This window comes from Panthera onca, chromosome F1 (genome assembly GCF_046562875.1).
Source record: "Panthera onca isolate mPanOnc1 chromosome F1, mPanOnc1 haplotype 2, whole genome shotgun sequence".
NCBI classification, from domain to species: Eukaryota; Metazoa; Chordata; class Mammalia; order Carnivora; family Felidae; genus Panthera; species Panthera onca.
The window spans coordinates 3404510-3422572 of NC_138355.1; the positions used below are offsets into that span (position 1 = coordinate 3404510).

Sequence of the window (18063 nt, forward strand, 5' to 3'; positions counted from 1 at the left end):
TTTTGTTTTTTAATAAGTTAATGTTGTTGCTAACTCTTTTGTATAAAAAATTCTTAGAGTTGGCAATTAGTCTTGAGCTTTTTAGTCAAATTCTCGTCATTTGTGGTTGGGAAACTGGTCCCAGGAAGATGGAGTGATTTTGCCCAGGTAACACGGTGAATAAAAGAACCATCTTTAGAAGCCAGATCTGGTTTCCAATCCAGCGCCCTTTCTACTGAGAGTGATTACAGTTTAAGTGATGCTAGTTAAGGGGTTTTCTGAAGAGGGGGTGATTTTGAGTGTGTACTTCAGGGACTGAGTATGAACTGATAGTTACCAGAACGGAGGCGACACTCAGGCCGTTCTCGGGCCCTGGGGGGAGGGTGGGTGGAGAGAAGTGGGTGTGTCATAAGGGGTGTACAGGTGGACCCCAAATCCATGAAGGGCACTGTGCTACCCGTGAGGCTCGGAGAGGTTTTACAAGTACGAGCTAGCCATTGGTTGGTTCACAGGGGATATTCCAGAGGACCTTGAAGTAGAGAGAACATGTGGCCTGAAAGACCTCACTGAGGGAGCTTTCCTTCGCGAGGACCGTCAGAGAGCAGAGGAACAGGGAGCTGTGGGGACCCTGCTCCTCTCTGTAAGGGGCGCAGGGCAGGGACTTGCAAGTCCCCTGGAAGGGAATTTGAAGGGTTCCACGGGACATAGAGAAGACGTTGGAGGGTGTAAATGGATTCTTGAGAAGGCTGCCAGGTTTGAGGCATAACCTGAGTTTACTTCCTTACCTGCAAAACGAGCATAATAATTCCCAGTGCACTAAGTCGTTAGAGGGAGTGAAGGAGATGATGTATGTAGTGCTTATTAGCACAATGCCCGGCACGTAGGCCTCCAAAGTGATAGCTTTTTTATACTACATCATGGCAGCTGCCTGAGGGTCTTATCAGGAGGTGTTGCTGGAGTGAGATCCTTTTTTTCATTCCCCTTTCGCTCATTCTAGCTACTCTATGCCACCCTGCAGTTCTGCAGTGTGGGTTCTTTCTTCAGGCAGGTGCACGTCCCTGACTACGCGGAGTACTTTCTTACTGCTGCCGCACTCTTACGCACTTTGTGGGGGGTTGTCTTTCAATTGCAAGTTTAATTTCATCAAATTGAAAAGATGTACTTAAATATGGCACTATTCCCAATTAATTTTACTTTTTTTTTTTTTTTTTTTTCACTTTGGAATATAACTACAAAGATAACAGTTGGAAAAGGGGAACGAAAGTCCAGGATTTTGAAGTAACTTCTCCCTTTCCTCTTCAAAGGGTCATTTCCTTCAGGTTGTAAGTAAAAAACAAAATGAAGTATGTATATTTTTTAATGTTTATTTATTTTTGAGAGAGACAGAGACAGAATGCGAGTGGGTTAGGTGCAGAGAGAGAGAGGGAGACACAGAATCGCAAGCAGGCTCCAGGCTCTGAGCTGTCAGCACAGAGCCCGGCGCGGGGCTCGAACTCACGAACCGTGAGATCGTGACCTGAGCTGAAGTCAGATGCTTAACCAGCTGAGCCACCCAGGCGCTCCAAAATGGAAATATTTCAATGGATGCCAACTCCAAAAAGAGGGGACTTAAAAGACATTTTCTGTGGTATTTGCTTCTTAAGATACAAAAGCACTTCAGGGTATAGACTCAGCAGTAATTAAATAACAGATTTGTTTCATTGTATGGGATCAAATATGAGATTACTAGATCTGAGGCATAGCGTATCTGCCCCAACTTTATTGCGTAATTATTTCTGAACTGGACCTGGGAACATTTCACTGTATTCAGAACATTGGTAGGATTTGCTTTTGACTCCGAGAAACTTGATGTGTTTAGTTAAAATTTCAAGCAGCCTTTGTGACATTTGAAGATCTGTTGATAAGGGCTCTCTGCAACCCGTGGGGCTGGAAGAGACCTCTCAGCACAGGTTTGTAGGCTGGGTTTAAATTTAAGTTGAGAAATTTGCGTGTGTCTACATTCACAAGCAAAAAGAGTTTGGGGGCGCCTGGGTGGCTCAGTTGGTTAAGCGTCTGACTCTTGGTTTCTGTTCAGGTCATGATCTCATGGTTCGTGAGTTCGAGCCCTGCATCAGACTCCATGCTGTCAGTGCAGAGCCTGTTTGGGATTCTCTCTCTCTCTCTCTCTCTCCCTCTCCCTCTCTCTCTGTCTCTCTTTCTTTTTTTCTCTCTCTCTTCCCCCTTCCCTCTCCCTCTCTCTCTCCCTCTCTCTCTGGCCGTCCCCTGCTCATACCCTCCACCTCTCTCCAAATAAATGAATAAACTTGAAAAAAGTTTCTTTTTAGCAACCTCTAACTGCTTTTTTAAAAAACGACGCAATTAAATGAACATTAATTTTTTAATGACGGATGTTCTGTAGTTTGATCATAAGGTTGAACAGTTTTGTATTTTCAGGCCCCAGTGTTTCAGCTTGTGTGGTGTCCGGTGTCAAAGTCCTAGGGTAGTTATGTGTTGTAGTCTCTAGTGGCACCTGATTTTCAGTGAGATGCGCTGGTAATTCTCGCCCTAAAGAGCCGGAGTGGTTTGTGGACCATCGTGTTTGCTCCAGAGCCGCTGGCAGGCACTGTCCTGCTGTCCCCTCCTCTCCCTGCTCCGTCGTCCCCTCCCTTGTGGCGCATCCCCTCTCACAGGCGCCGCACGTGTCAGCGTCACCCCGTTGCTCTAATTGTGTCCCTTAACCTCTCCCCCAGACCTCCGTTTCCCTCATAACCGGCAGCTCATCTGTAATTGTTTGATGATGTTAATTCAGAGGAAAGTGTGGAATGACTGACCGGTCTACTTATTATATGCAATTGTATAAACCGTGTGTTTTAAACTGGAATTTGTAGAACCAAACAAAAACCTGTCAATCCAAAGTGTTAGTAAGTGGTTTAATACATAGAGACGGCTTCTTTACCTTGTTTCTTCAGACTTCCTTTTTTTGGATTCCCAGTTGCTCAGAGAACACACTTCTTCCCCGGAGGGGTGGAGGAGAGGAGACAGAATCATGGGGGGAGACAGACCTTTTCCAACTTGACGGATCGGTGGAGTTGCTCCTTGACTTTCTTCTGCAGGTGCTTCCTCTGTAATCTCACTACAGCTCGTTTTGCAGGTTCCTGTCTTCACCTTGCCCTGCGGTGGGTTCTCCTGCTTTCCATGTTATCAACTCACACCCTCTCCCATGAAGCTTAGGCTCTCACTTTGCTTTTTAGAACCATGCTGCTGAGTTCTGTTGACACAATTAACTTTTTCCATCAAGGAGTGAAGGTCACCACTAAATGCGTTCCTCTTGTTGAGAATGTCTCTACTAATACTGGCTTCTATTTATTGATCGTATACTGTATGCCAGGCACTGTCCCAGCCGTTTACTGTACATTGTATTCGGGCCTCACGACAACCTTATTTATGGTAGATACTTATATTTCCTTTGTATAGGTGAGGAAACCAAAGTTTGGAGAGATTAAATAATTTGTTTAAGTTTGTAACACTTGAAAACGGTGAAGCGAATTCTAAAGCCTGTCTGCTTTGGATTGTACAGTTTTCCTCTGTGTTTTCAAAGCGCCTTCAATTCCGGGTCTACCCTAAAGCACTTTCTGTGAGAGCGTGAACAGCATGTTGGTTCTAGAGCTCTTTTTAATATTCACGCGCTCGTAGTAGTGTTTAGGATCCACATGTCCCGCTTTAAACTTCCCTGAAATGCAGTCAGTGTATTATGGACAAGGGTGGTCTGTTGTTATCGTAGCTTCTGGCACAAAGTAGGAAGTGCTTACAAAATATTTGCTGCGTGGGTGAAAACAGTGACAGACCGAGAGGTGGCATTAGTGTGGGGGGCTATTCACAGAAGAATTCATTTCCTTTGGAATGTGAAGCAGGAACTTTTCTCCCATTGCAGCATGCTGCAGGGCAGGGCCGGGCCGGAATCCAGGCTTTGATTAACATCACCCAGGCTCTCTTTGGTTGTGTAGCTTTACAACCGCAAGTTACTGCCAGCTGAAAAGGACGGTGGGGAGTGATGATGAATGCATTTCCATTTGCTGCAAAGAAAATTTTAGACAGTTTCACTCATTTTAAACCGAGATAAAAAGGCCGCTTTGAAACGAAGAGTAAATTAATGGTTACCGAGTAAGTGGTTATCAGATTCCTTCTCCAGATGTCACCTCAGGTGGTGCTGCCCGTGGTCATCGGTCATCGCTGCCAGGTCACAATTCCGTCTCAGATAGTTTCTGCCCTGGGGGTGGGGAGTGATGGGAGAATTCCAGGGTTCTTAAGGGTCTTTTCTTTCCATCCCCGAGTTGTAGGTTTTAGATCTAGGTGTTACTTTCCCTGAGACTGCTTAGGGTTTCTTAGGCCATCAAGGTCAAATGCAAACCAGACTTTTGGAATTATCTGCCATGGGTCCTCATGCCCCTGGAACGTATTACACAAACAAACGAAACTGTTTTGAGTAGGCTCGCATCTCCGATTCCCACCCCCAGCTGCTAAGGCTGTGAGGGGGGCATATTGAATTGTGGTTGCAGAGTAATTGGTGGTTCTTGATTATTTTTGACTTTATTAAGTTTTTTTTTTAATTTTTTTTAACGTTTATTTATTTTTGAGACAGAGAGAGACAGAGCATGAATGGTCTGAGAGCAGAGCATGAAGGTCAGAGAGAGAGGGAGACACAGAATCTGAAACAGGCTCCAGGCTCTAAGCTGTCAGCACACAGCCCGACGCAGGGCTCGAACTCACGGACCGCGAGATCCGGACCTGAGCCGAAGTCGGACGCCCAACCGACTGAGCCACCCAGGCGCCCCAGACTTTATTACTGTTTTTTATGGTTGCCTTTCAAGATCACTGCGGCAGTATATTACAGAAAAATTTCATTAGTCCCTTAATACTGTAACCTGATTATTAGTAATATGATCTCTGGGCTCAGGTGAGCAGGTCAGTGGTCACTGGTATGCTTTAATAATTATTAATGATTTCATTTGTGGCTGTTTGGTATTGGATGTGGTTGTGTTGGCTGAATGCTGTATGATGGGCATTAGGATTACCTGCACCCATCAGGGAGCGAGTAACCGAAATGTAATTTCTTTAATTAACAAGTGCGCAGCGTGCTTTTTGATGCTTCTAGTAGTGCCGTAGCATAAAATAAGAGAAACGGGATTCCGTGGCCAGCTATTAAATGAGCTAGAATCATTAAGTGTTTACTATATGCCGATTCTCGTGCTCAGGACTTTGTGTCTGTTCTTTCGAATTTAACCCTTCTGCAGGCCTGTTAAGGGCTATCATGCCAGCCTCACAGTTAGGGACACTGAGGTCTGTGGAAGGGACGTAGACTGCCCGTGTGGCACAGTAACTGGACCTGGGATTTGGACCTGGGCACCCCGACCTCAGGGCCGTAGCCCTTGGCTGCTGTGCTGCGCATCAAGCCCGGAGGCCTTGCTGTGTGTGGAATACAGCTCCCTTGAGGGTTTCACTCCTGAGGTCCAGCACGTATGTCATTTCCTGTTGGAGCGTGTGTATACATGCAGGGTTTTCCATTTCTGTTCTAATGAAACTTTCATCTTTAGTTTCAGTGGTTGCCAGTTGGTTTCTTGCAAAACATTTTCGGCTTTTAGCGTTTAAAAAGATTTTTTTGTAATCTTTATTTATTTTTGAGAGAGTGAGAGAGAGACAGTGAGAGCAGGGGAGGAACAGAGAGAGGGGGAGACACAGAATCGGAAGCAGGCTCCAGGCTGAGCTGTCGGCACAGAGCCCGACGCGGGGCTCGAACCCACGAACCGTGAGATCATGACCCGAGCCGAAGTTGGGCGCTTAACCGACGGAGGCACCCAGGTGCCCCCAGCTTTTACCATTTTTATTCAGGTGAGAGGATTGGGTCACCTTGCCGACTGCCACGTGTGCTTCAAAGTCGGGGGTAGTCAGACCTTTATACTGGTAGAAACAAAAACCTTAAAGCATTCATACTTTATTTTGGGTCATGTTATAATTTGGGGGGCAGAAATTGCTTTGAAGTTTATCTTACACAGTTATGGAAATTAATTTCTGTTCTTTAAAATGTACAGACGGGGAAGTTCTGGAAGCATCCTGTGAAGAAGAGAAAAAATCCACTCAGAATTTAAAATTGGCCATGGAGGGGGCGCCTGGGTGGCACCTGGGTGGCTCAGTCAGTTGAGTGTCCAGCTTCGGCTCAGGTCATGATCTCAGGGTTCACAGGCTCGAGCCCCTCATCGGGCTCTGTGCTGACAGCCTGGAGCCTGCTTCCGATTCTAGGTGTCTCTCTCTCTCTCTCTCTGCCCCTCCCCTGCTCGTGTTCTGTTTCTCTCTCAAAAATAAATGTTAAAAAATTAAAAAATAAATAAAATTGGCCATGGACAGTTTAAAAAGGGGGTGTGGAAAGAGCAGGGATAATCCATATGTGGGCTGTTGAACTCAAGGAGTCTCACGTTATTTTGTCCTAGAGTCAACCTTTATAACACTATTATTGGGAAATACTTGACTTACTTATCTTTTTCTGAACACTCTGATTTTTGGAGCACAGTTTCTAAATTCACAAAATAATCTTTATACAACAAGATGTTATTGTATTTTGGGATTATATGCTCATTCTGAATTTTAACAAATTTTAACTAGCTGAAATGAGTTTTATATCTTTGAGGTGATATAATTAAAAACATTTTTTTCTTTTTTTTTAAATTCCAGAAAGGTGGGGGTTGGACAGGTCGGTAGGTACCTAAGAAAGCAGCTACTGGGTTTTCTTTATCATATACGAAGTGTTAGCCTTGCATTTTGCTACAAAAGGGGCATTCGCTTCCGCTTGAACTTCATCTTTCTTGCGAAAACCTATACATGTAAGCACGCTTTTGGAACAGTAAACAGCTTGAGCTACTGTATATGCTATAGTTTTATTTGGAATCTTTTTAGCTGAATAAGGAAGGAGTATAGTTGACTGTACCAGCTGTGGTATTCGTGATAAAAATGATCTGATCTAGCCGCCTGCAACAGTGACCTGCTTGGTGGTGAACACACTCGAGGGTCATGAAAAGCAGGAAGGGAACCGGCTTGGGGCCGGGTATCAGGTACTCCAGTGTTAACTCAGATCCTGGGCTAGAAGCTTTGTGTTATTATCTCTTTTTAAAGATGAAGAAACTGGAATTTGAGAAGCGGATGGCTTGTGTTTGTGGAGAGAACTGCCAGGTGCAGAGCTAGGGTTCCACCCTGGGCCCCCCACCTGGGGCTCTGACTCCGAGGCCTGGATGCTCTGTCCGGTCCTGTGCTGTCTTCTCTCTTCGTTCCACTTTCACGCTTTGACCTCCGCTGGAGGGTTTTCTTTCCGTTTCTTTTCTTTTACTGGTTATCCTAAGGAAGTTAAGGACAGTAGGATTAGCCTCTTTCTGATACACACTGCTTTATTGGCATTACAGTTCTGGGACTTGATCTTTTAACCCCAGAAAATGACGTAGTGTTTAGATTTACCCATATGCATTTATCTTTTTTTTCTTTCTTTTTTTTTTTTTTTCCTTCTGACCACTCCTTCGTGTGTATCAACAGTAAGATGAATTGTTTTTTAACGCATCTCCCCTTTAGGGCTTTATGTGGGAGGGTTTCTGCTCTGCACCTGGCATACACCCACCGGTTTGCCTCCTGTGACCTTTTCCTCTAGCTTCTCCTCTCCCCTCTTCAAGTTCTAGCTCCCCTCTTCAAGTTCTGTGCGGATGCGCATAGGACATGCTGGTTTCAGAACTAACTCACCTCTAGGTTTGTGCTTTCTTAACCATTTCCGCCTTGGAACATGTCTCTTGCTTTATAGCTAGCTCTGCCCTACGTTTTAAAAAGAATTTTGAGGGGCGCCTGGGTGGCGCAGTCAGTTAAGCGTCCGACTTCAGCCAGGTCACAATCTCGCGGTCCATGAGTTCGAGCCCCGCGTCGGGCTCTGGGCTGATGGCTCGGAACCTGGAGCCTGTTTCCGATTCTGTGTCTCCCTCTCTCTCTGCCCCTCCCCCGTTCATGCTCTGTCTCTCTCTGTCCCAAAAATAAATAAAAAAACGTTGAAAAAAAAATTTAAAAAGAATTTTGAGATCTGTAAGACAGCATCTCTGGGCGCTCTGCAGCCATCAGGTTTGTACTGCCAGAACTAGAAGTCCGCCTTGTCCTTGTGCTTGTCTGGAGTGTTTTGCACCGAACCTGGGGGTGGGGGAGGACTTGCATACCCATTCTTACTAACTAGCAAAACTCTTTCATTGAGAATCATAGGAAATAACTTGTGAGCCAGCCACGCACCCTGGAAATGACTGGTTTGAAGGAGAATGATGGGGTTTAGGACGCACTTCCCCAAAGTACGGCACCTTGGCATGTTGGATATTTTAAGCTGAAGGAATTTGAGGAATGGCAGGTGCAGGCAGGACTTTCTGACCTTCCCCCGAAACAGGTCATAGACCCTCACACGAGGGGTGCCCTCCCTGTGCCCAGAGGAGAGGAGCACCCTTCTGTCTGAGGGTGAGGGATGCCAAGGGGAATTGAATGAACAGTCTTTGCTAAGATTCCCCAGTTTACTATTCCTAGCTTTTATCTTCCTTTATCTTATCGTGTTTTTCCATGATTGTTTTCGTCATACCCAGTATGAAAAGTTAGGTTTAACCATTTCTTTGGTCTTAATTTCCTTACAAAGGCTCCTCTGTCACATAAAACTTATGTTTAAAACAAATAATATGCCTTTCTTTGTTAATCTGTCTTTTGTCACAGAGACCCAGCCAAAAATTTAGAAGAGTAGAGAGAAAAGATATTTTTCCTCCCTTGCAGTTTCTGGTGACCATGAGGGGCTGGCTGGGACCCTGCTCACTCCAGAGTCTGCAGACGGGATCTTGGGAGAACTGGCCAAAGTCCATGAAAGGCTGGAATTCTTGCCGCGGCCAGCTGTCTCACATCTTCGTGTAGTGCCTGGTCTACGCCAGAGAGAAAACGGTAAGCGCTTATCTTTGTCCCTTCTGTTCCAAATTCAGACTAGCAGGGGGGAAGCGGTTGTAGAAACTAGATGTTTGAATTGTGACTCTTGTGGATTTGATTCTGGGCAGCCATTTATTGACCCTTTCCCTCCAGGGACTCCCCCACACTCTTGCTCTCCTGGTCCTCCTGTGTGTCTCATCTCTCGCCCTGAAAGCTTGGCGTGGCTTTCCACCACGGGGCGTGCAGGTTATACACTTGTGTGTGTAGGGCTCAGTTGTCAGGCTGGGGTCCCCAAGAGAGTGGCTGGACACAACTGTGAGTTGCACCCCATTTGTGGCTAATCCCGCCCCCCCGCCCCCCAAACTGGTGCCACCTGTCAGGCGTGTTGTCAGAGTCTCTTCTTGGCTGTTTCTGGCTCTGGATGGTGGGAAGATTCCTCTGCACCCTCGTTGGGAAGCTGGTTGTGTCCCTGTCTGAGCTGTAAAAGGCTCATTGGTTTTAAGTCATAAAAGGCTTATTATCAGTTTGGAATCACTTGAAACGGGTGCAGCTTTGGTTTAAAAAAAAAAAGTCGGGGTGGGGGCAGTTCATGACTGTCAGGGGTATTTATTGTCTGTCTTGTCTGAAACCTGGTAAGATATTTTAAAGGAGATCTTTAAAAAAAATACATGGTCAGAAGTTGCCCTCCTTGGAAGCTGATTTTTTTTTTCTTTTTAAGTCGGCCCTTCTCTCTGATCCTGCTCCTCCCGTGGGAGCTTCTAACCCTTCTCCAGCTCCTGCCCACTGTGTGTCACCAGCTCCCTCTATGTCCCTTTGCGTCGGCGCGGTTTTGCCAAGGATAATTTGGAATGTCATTGGCTTCTTTAGGACACTTAGAATGGCAAACTGCTCCTCTGAGACATCTGTCTGCCTGTGGCTTCTCCTCCTCTGTCTTCCTCTTGCTCCCTTGATCCTCCATTCAGTCCCCTGGGTCCCTCAACAGGTAACCTCCCCCGCCCCCAGCCCCTATCTCATCCGTCCTTCTGTCCATGCTGCCAGACCTCTTTCCACTCCAGCTCCACAGACGCTTGAACTTCAGACTTCCTGGCATTATCAGGCTGAGAAGAAAAAAGGCCAGTTGGAAACTGATGTAATATTTTATCTGCTCAGATGCGCAGTGGAGACTGCGCTAAACGTCTCTTCAGTCACTTGTGTAAAATGCAGCTTACAGCCCTCATAAGATTACGAGTCAGGGCAAATAAAACTCCTCTAAGCCTTCTCCAAAAATATTAGTCAAAGCATTAGCCCTCATCGTGAGGAGGTAACCCCCAATTTACCCTCTTTGTCACAAACACAATTCAGATAAAAATATAAAATGGATAAAAACCAGTGAGTTTGTTTTATTATGTTTTACGGACACATCGCTAAAATTTTATTTTTTTAAATTTTAGAGAGAGAGAGAGTGTGTGTGTGAGCAGGGGAGAGGGGCAGAGGGAGAGAGAGAGAGAGAATCTTTTTTTTTTTTTTTAATTAAAAAAATTTTTTTTAAATTTATTTTTGAGACAGAGAGAGACAGAGCATGAGCAGGGGAGGGACAGAGAGAGAGGGAGACACAGAATCAGAAACAGGCTCCAGGCTCTGAGCTGTCAGCACAGAGCCCGACACAGGGCTCAAACTCATGAACCATGAGATCATGACCTGAGCTGAAGTCGGACGTTCAGCCGACTGAGCCACCCAGGCGCCCCAGGAGAGAGAGAGAATCTTAAGCAGGCCCCAGGCTGAGCCGATGCAGGGCTCTATCCCATGACCCTGGGATCATGACCTGAGCCGAAATCAAGAGTCAGATGTTTACCTGACTTAGCCACCCAGGTACCCCACCGCTAAAATTCTAGAGTGGAAGCTGTGAAATCTTTGTGTTTGTATGCATCTGTAGGTTATGTGTATGTGGTATTTTTCTATCTCGGGAAAGTATTACCAGGTTCATTTATACAATCCCTTAAAGGAGGTCTTTCAAGTTGGCTTGGAGATAAATGAGCACCTACATAAATTCAAGTATTGCTACAACTCTGCTACAACTCTAAGGAATATAGAAACGGACCCAAGCCTTTTATTTTAAAGTTCACATGATCTGGGTTAACCTCTGGTAAATAAAGCTAGCTTTAAGATTGTTAATAAAATCAAAACAGATGAATCTTTAAGGTTGTCAGCCTTAAATATAATGCAGCCATACAGTTTTTTCCTACCTGGGTTTACTGGTCACATGAGCTTATGTTATCTCTACTAAATGCATAAGATTATGAAAATATAAATCCAACCTAAGAACAAAAGGTACAATCAAAATAAATTGATATATGTCAAGGACAACAGTAAAATAAAAAAAAAAAAAAAAGAAAGAAAGACGGGAGACATCAAGTATTTTTCATGCCTGTCTGATTTGTCCACAAGAAAAATCATTTAAAATGATGGATAGTTTTATTTAATATCTCACAAAATTTTCATGATTAATTCAGGCATACTTGTTAAGAACAAGTGAATTAATGTAAGAGGGGTAAAAGTTTATGAGCTTTTTAAAAACAATCTTGTTGTATAATATGTGTACTTTTTAAAAAAATTTTTTTAATGTTTATTTTTGAGAGAGAGAGAGGCAGAGCACAAGTGGGGAAGGGGCAGAGAGAGAGGAAGACACAGAATCCGAAGCAGGCTCCAGGCTCTGAGCTGTCAGCACAGAGCCCGACGCGGAGCTTGAACTCAGGAGCCGGGAGATCATGACCTGAGCAAAAGTCAGATGCTTAACCAACTGAGCCACCCAGGCTCCCCTGTCCACTTAAAAAGAGTTTCCAAAAATTTTTTGATAACTTGAAACATTAAAGCTATACTAAGTTAAATGATGGATATTCACTGAATATCTAGACCATTTCCAAATAAGATAAAGCACTGGAATACTAACTGCAGAACATAAATTTATGTACTTTTTGCTTCTTAAATTTTATAGAGAGACAAGAGATATTTGTGTCCGTCTATTTAGCAAACATGTCCTTTGTCACATCCAAAAGTTGTACTCAGAGGAAGCATATGCCTCTAGAAACTGAAGTAATGAATTCATCGATTTGCTAGTTTACTACAGGATGTTAGCATGTGGCAGACCGCTCATAATTGCCTGCTTCCTAGTTTTCACTGAAAATTAGGGTTACTGAGGGTTAAACATTCTTATAGATTGTGTAAATGAAACTACTAGAAATAATAAAGACAAAGAAGAAAAGTATGCAAACTATGCAAGGAAAATGTGTTTATGATAAGAAAAAGTATATAAGGTGTAAAGGATATATTTTTGTTAGGAGAGAAAGTAATTTGTCCTAACATAGGATATGGCTGGCTGTTCTAGAATAGAAAAATGAAAAGAGTAGGTAGATGAAAAATGAAAACTAGGTAGATGCATTTTTTAAAAGTTTGTAGAAGTGTTGAGGAAAAGGGATTTTATTGTGTTGTCAAGCTGCCAAGATTGAATAGCTTTATTTGTAAAGTAAAAGAAAAGATGAACCTTAATATCAGAAGTATACTGATGTAAAACTAGAATGATGAATTTTCTTGGCTTATTGGTGTGCTTTCATTAAGAAATTGTAAAAAGATTTTTTCTTTATGTTTTAAGTAATTTTCCTGGGGAACCAAAATTTTGTTATCAGAATGATTTCCTGGGCTTCATGTTGTGCTTATCAGGTCTTTGGTTACTTAAGAAAACCAAATCTTCTCAATATTAAAACAGCTAAGGGTTTTTTCACAACTGTGTTACCTTCTGTATCTGCCTTTGGGAACTTTTTGTCATTTTGGTTAAATAGATAATTAAGTATTAGAATGACCTATGGTGCTATTTGATCAAGCATTCAAATCTGTTGACGGTTTTGACCAGTTTTCCAAAATCCAATTCTAAATAAAGTCTTGGTGACTTAAACTGACTTGAGCTTTTAAAGAAAGACCCTGGGAAATCTCAAAGGATTTGTTTCTCACTTTGTAAAAGAGAGAGATGTTAAACTAATTGGGCTTATTTGCTGTATTAAACTGTGTTGCAAGTATTGTCAAATCAAGTGACGATAAGCTTTCTTTAGGTTATAATGTATGGATATGTGCTATTAATATAAATATTTCCGAATTGTATGAAGTTCATGGAAATTCATCAGTACTTTTGATGTTTATGAGGTGTTCCGCATCAGGTTATCAGTCATACTTCTGGTTATTATGTCACTGAAGTACAGTGCCTTGTCAGTTACGTCGGAATGACCTCATCAGACCTTTAACCAGGGCCATTTTACGGTCTTGTGTCGTGTACAGACTGGTGGTGGTGGTGGTGGTGGTGTTTAACTCCTGATCCTTGTCTGAAAGTGTTTACAATCAGCTACAGGCCACAGTGCCCAGTGATGCCCTCCCATGAATGACTTTGAGACCATGCCAGTGGTCTGAGTAATTTTCCAAACTGATGAAGTTTGCGGGTTCCTAAAACTGCTGATCAAAGATCAACCAGAAAAAGCATTAATTACATGAGACTGAACTGCTGAGGAGAGTTATAATTTTTTTGACAACTTTTTGTTTGAAATGTTGCTCATTCTTTAATATTTGGTTTTTCTCTTAAACTGTCTGTTACTTACAGCAGTTTGGTAAAGTATACTTTTGTGAACGGAGATGAAACAATGACTTTTTCTCCCTCCCTGGTCCTTCCAGAACCCCGAGACTCTTACTGCCTTTTTATTTTCATGGCAGTATCGTTATTTCCATAGGTCCTACAAGAATCTCTTTTCCTTGTAATAGGATGTCATTGAAAGCTTTGGTTATATTACCGATGTTGACTCGACTGTCATATTTGAGAATGATGTATACAATTAGATATGACCAGACGGTTTTAAGGAACTAAGATGGTCTTTATGGAGCGGTGGTAATGAAACTCTCTTGGGGGAAAAACTGGCCTGGTATCTGGCTTGCAGGTTTCCCAGCCTTATAAGTGAGTAAGGAATGTCGCTTCCTGGGAGGCCCAGGAACCTTAAAATATTTTGGGACCCTTAGGAAGAGAGGAATTCAGCCAAATCTATAGGCAAAATATAGTGGCAGTTTCCTGGCTTGGCTTCCCAGCCATGAGAAACTTTGGAAGCTGAGAGTCCTTAAAAGTTGCAGCAAAGCAAACTTAAAAATTTCAGTCACTTTGACCACAGAACACAAATATTGTAGCTGCACTTGTGTAAATAATCAGGCCACTTATTGAGGCTAGGCTTATTTTGCAAACAAATACTTTCTTATCTTTGATAGAAATGGGAGTGACTAAAGAGAGAAAAATAGTATTTCAGGAGCTAACTGTAGTCGATTGAGTTGAAGGTTTTCATTAGGAAATTGTAAACTTTCTTAAAGTATCTATCTATAGAGTGGGCTGGATCCTGAGTTCTTCTGGTTTTCTCAGTACCTGGCTATAAGACTCCAAATTAACATTTCTAATTTTTTCCCTACCCTTTCGCTTTGGGACCATTCAGAACTAAAACTGTCCTTTTCTTGAACCCTGAAGCTGAGGCTAGCTGACCTGATGTGACCCAGCAGGTCATGTGTGAGCTCCCTTCCTGCCTGTAGCTGTGTGGGCCACTCGGGAAGTTCATGGGGTCACCTGATGGCCTGACACAGACATTCGAACTGCAAAGCCGGAGAATCTGTTGCAATGTCGCCCCTGTCCTCACTCCACCGTCTGAAAGATGCTTTGAGCCGAGCAGGTAGAATCTTACCTGACTGCCTTCTGGACTCAAAAACTGAGTTTATAGTTTGTTCTAACCATCTTTGTTTTCCTCCTGCTTCTAGGGAAACGTCCCTTCTTTTTTTTATTTTATTTTATTTTTTAACGTTTTATTTATTTTTGAGACAGGGAGAGACAGAGCATGAACAGGGGAGGGTCAGAGAGAGGGAGACACAGAATCTGAAACAGGCTCCAGGCTCTGAGCTGTCAGCACAGAGCCTGACGCGGGGCTCGAACTCACGGACCGCGAGATCATGACCTGAGCCGAAGTCGGCCGCTTAACCGACTGAGCCACCCAGGCGCCCCGGGAAACATCCCTTCTTAAATGCCTGATTGTTTACACCATACAGAGACCTAATTGGGGGGGGGGGGGTACCTGCTCACACCTGCACTACCACCTCCTGAAACGAGACGCTGTTCACTGGGTCACTAGGTTAGAGGACAGTCAACCAGCTCGGTGTGTGGACTGTGAAACCTGCTGGGAAAGTTTCACACGGGAGAATGACAGGGTTCAGGACATGCTACCCCAGAATATGGCCCCTTGGCACGTTGAATTTTATAAACTGAAGGAATTCGAGAAATGGCACGTGCAGGGAGGATGTTTGACCTTCCCTGAAGTGGGTCTAGACCCTCAAATGGGAGGTGCCCTCCCTGTGCCGGAGGAAAGGAGTACCCTTCTCTCCAAAGAGGAGGGACACCGAGAAGACTGTTTCCCCATTTACCCCTCTCAGCTCACATTCTTTTTTGTCCTATTGCATTTTTTTTTCATTTTCTCTTTACTTTTGATCAAACTTAGTATAAAAATTTAGTATAACTATTTCTTTGGTCTTCATTTCCTTATGAAGCTTCCTGTATCACATAAAGTTGGTATGAAGTAAATTTGTATGCTTTCTTTCGTGAATTTGTCTTTTCTTATAGAGACCTGTCTGAGAACTTAGAAAGGTAGAAGGGAAATGGATTTTCTCCCCTATAAGAACCACCAGATGACTTCCAAAAAAACTTTTGAATACTCCCCTTTCTGGAGGCTTTTTTTTTTTAAATTTTTAAAAATGTTTTATTTATTCTTGAGAGAGAGAGACAGAGCATGAGCGAGGGAGGGACAGAGAAAGAGAGGGACACAGAATCCGAAGCAGACTCCAGGCTCTGAGCTGTCAACACAGAGCCCGACATGGGGCTCGAACTCACGAGCCATGAGATCATGACCTGAGCCGAAGTCAGATGCTCAGCCAACTGAGCCACGCAGGTGCCCCCCCCCCCTTTTTTAATTTATTTATTGTTTATTTTACATCCAAGTTAGTTAGCATATAGTGAAACAGTGATTTCAGGAGTAGATTCCTTAGTGCCCCTTCCCCGTTTAGCCCATCCCCCCTCCCACAACCCCTCCAGCAACCCTCAGTTTGTTCTCCATATTTATGAGCCTCTTCTGTTTTGTCCCTGTACCTGTTTTTTATATTATTTTTGTTTCCCTTCCCTTATGTTCACCTGTTTTGTCTCTTAAAGTCCTCATGTGAGTGAAGTCATATGATTTTTGTCTTTCTCTGACTAATTTCACTTAGCATAATACCCTCCAGTTCCATCCACGTAGTTGCAAATGGCAAGATTTCGTTCTTTTTGATTGCTGAGTAATACTCCATTGTATATATGTACCATATTTTCTTTATCCATTCATCTGTTGATGGACATTTGGGCTCTTTCCATACTTTGGCTGTTGTTGATAGTGCTGCTATAAACATTGGGGTGCATGTGTCCCTGTATCCCTTGGATAAATACCTAGTAGTGCAGTTGCTGGGTCATAGGGTAGTTCTATTTTTAATTTTTTGTGGAACCTCCATACTGTTTTCCAGAGTGGTTACACCAGTTTGCATTCTGTCTGGAGGCTCACTTTGACTATACTTTTGAGGAAGAAAGAAAAGTCTGAAAACAGATTTCTTTTTAACATTTACTTATTTTAAAGGGGGGAGGGGCAGAGAGAGAGGAGAGAGAGGGAATCCTAAGCAGGCCCCACACTGTCAGCGTGGAGCCCGACACGGGGCTCAATCCCATGAGATCATGAGATCATGAGCTGAGCTGAAACCAAGAATCGGATGGTGAACTGAGTGAGCCACCCAGGCGACCCCAAAAGGAGGAATATTAAGTAAGTCCTTCTGGACTGTCTACCTTTTTGTTGAGGGACATTTCACGGACTCTAGTCCTGGGTTAACAGTATTTAATAGTGGGGTGTCCCCCCCACTAGGCTGTAGGACCATTTTTCTACATTTGCAAACTGTGAGCAGGGCCCGGGGGGAGGGGGAGGATTGGCCCGAGGAGGGGTTGGAGGACGGGCTCAGGCTGGGGCCTTGCCGGGCCTTGTTCTGGAGAGCTGGTGCCCCTTTCGCTGCTCCCTGCTTTCCTCGGGTGGACACGGCTCTGCCACGACCCACACTACGGTATGAAGCATGGAATTCACTTCGCATGCCCCGGGTGGGCTCTGAATCCACCTGACGGCATCCAGATTCATGTTTCCTCCGTGACCGTGGGTGCGGTGGAGGTGGAGCCGGACGACGTGGGCCTGACTCTTGGCCTGTCCTCTGATTTGTGGCTCTCTGAGCAAGTAGTTCTCAATCTTTCTCTTTAGTGAAGGGATTCCTCCTGCCGGTGGCTGTCGCAGCGAGGCCTGAAGGCGAGGCCAAGGGAGCCACAGAGCTGTGCGTGGCAGGCGCGAGGCTCGGAGGCGGGCGGGCGGGCGGGCGGTGTGCCGCGGTGCCCTTAACGCCGGTCCTGAGCGGGGACCTTTTGTTACGCGCGCTTATCTCCTTTTGTTCATTTCAGAGTTTAAGAACTTTTAGTCATTTTCTTGCTGTTCAACCCTTGTCCTCAGAAGTTGGGGTATTTCTTCTCCATCTGAGAAAAGACTGTGAACAAAGCATGGCACCCGACCCTGTAGCGGGATGGATAGGCTAACTCTCGGGGGCTCATCGCTGCAGGAAGAGGCCGGAGGCTCGCTCTGGGCTCTCTGAGTTCTCTATCTGCCTCCAATGAAAAGGAATGAGGTAATAGATGGGAATCTGGAGGACGCAGATGCAGAAACGAGGGATGTGGGGGTAGCAGTTGGGCAAACAGGAATGCAGACTTGGCGGTTGAATGGCGAATTCAGAAAAGAGTTTGGTCTGGGTCCGAGGAAAGATAACGTAGACGTGATGGCGTGCGTGGGCCTCTCCGTTGAGACGTCTTGTCAGAGCCAGGTAGCGTACCCCTAACGTGTCCTGCAGGCCGCCTGCTTTCCAGATGCTACGCTGTTTGTGTCACGTACGTAAGTCCACATTCATATACGCAGAGATGGTAGTTAGGACTTTATGGTTGAAGATAATGCCCATATCCTTGTCTTTAATAAGCAAAATATATCCTTCAGGTTCATTTTTCTGAAA

General features: G+C 44.3%; 1 protein-coding gene across 6 annotated transcripts in view; it reads left to right on the top strand.

Moving 5' to 3' along the window:
• Positions 1 to 18063, top strand: part of DISP1 (dispatched RND transporter family member 1) — a 185870-nt gene that overhangs the window by 12852 nt on the left and 154955 nt on the right. For 5 of the 6 annotated variants that reach the window (XM_078440603.2, XM_078440602.2, XM_078440601.2 and 2 more), the window contains exon 2: positions 8779 to 8940. The exons of the other annotated variant lie outside the window; for it this stretch is intronic. The gene's annotated coding sequence lies outside the window, so the exon portion shown is untranslated. The remainder of the gene's footprint in view (positions 1 to 8778; positions 8941 to 18063) is intronic. 6 annotated transcript variants of the gene reach the window in all.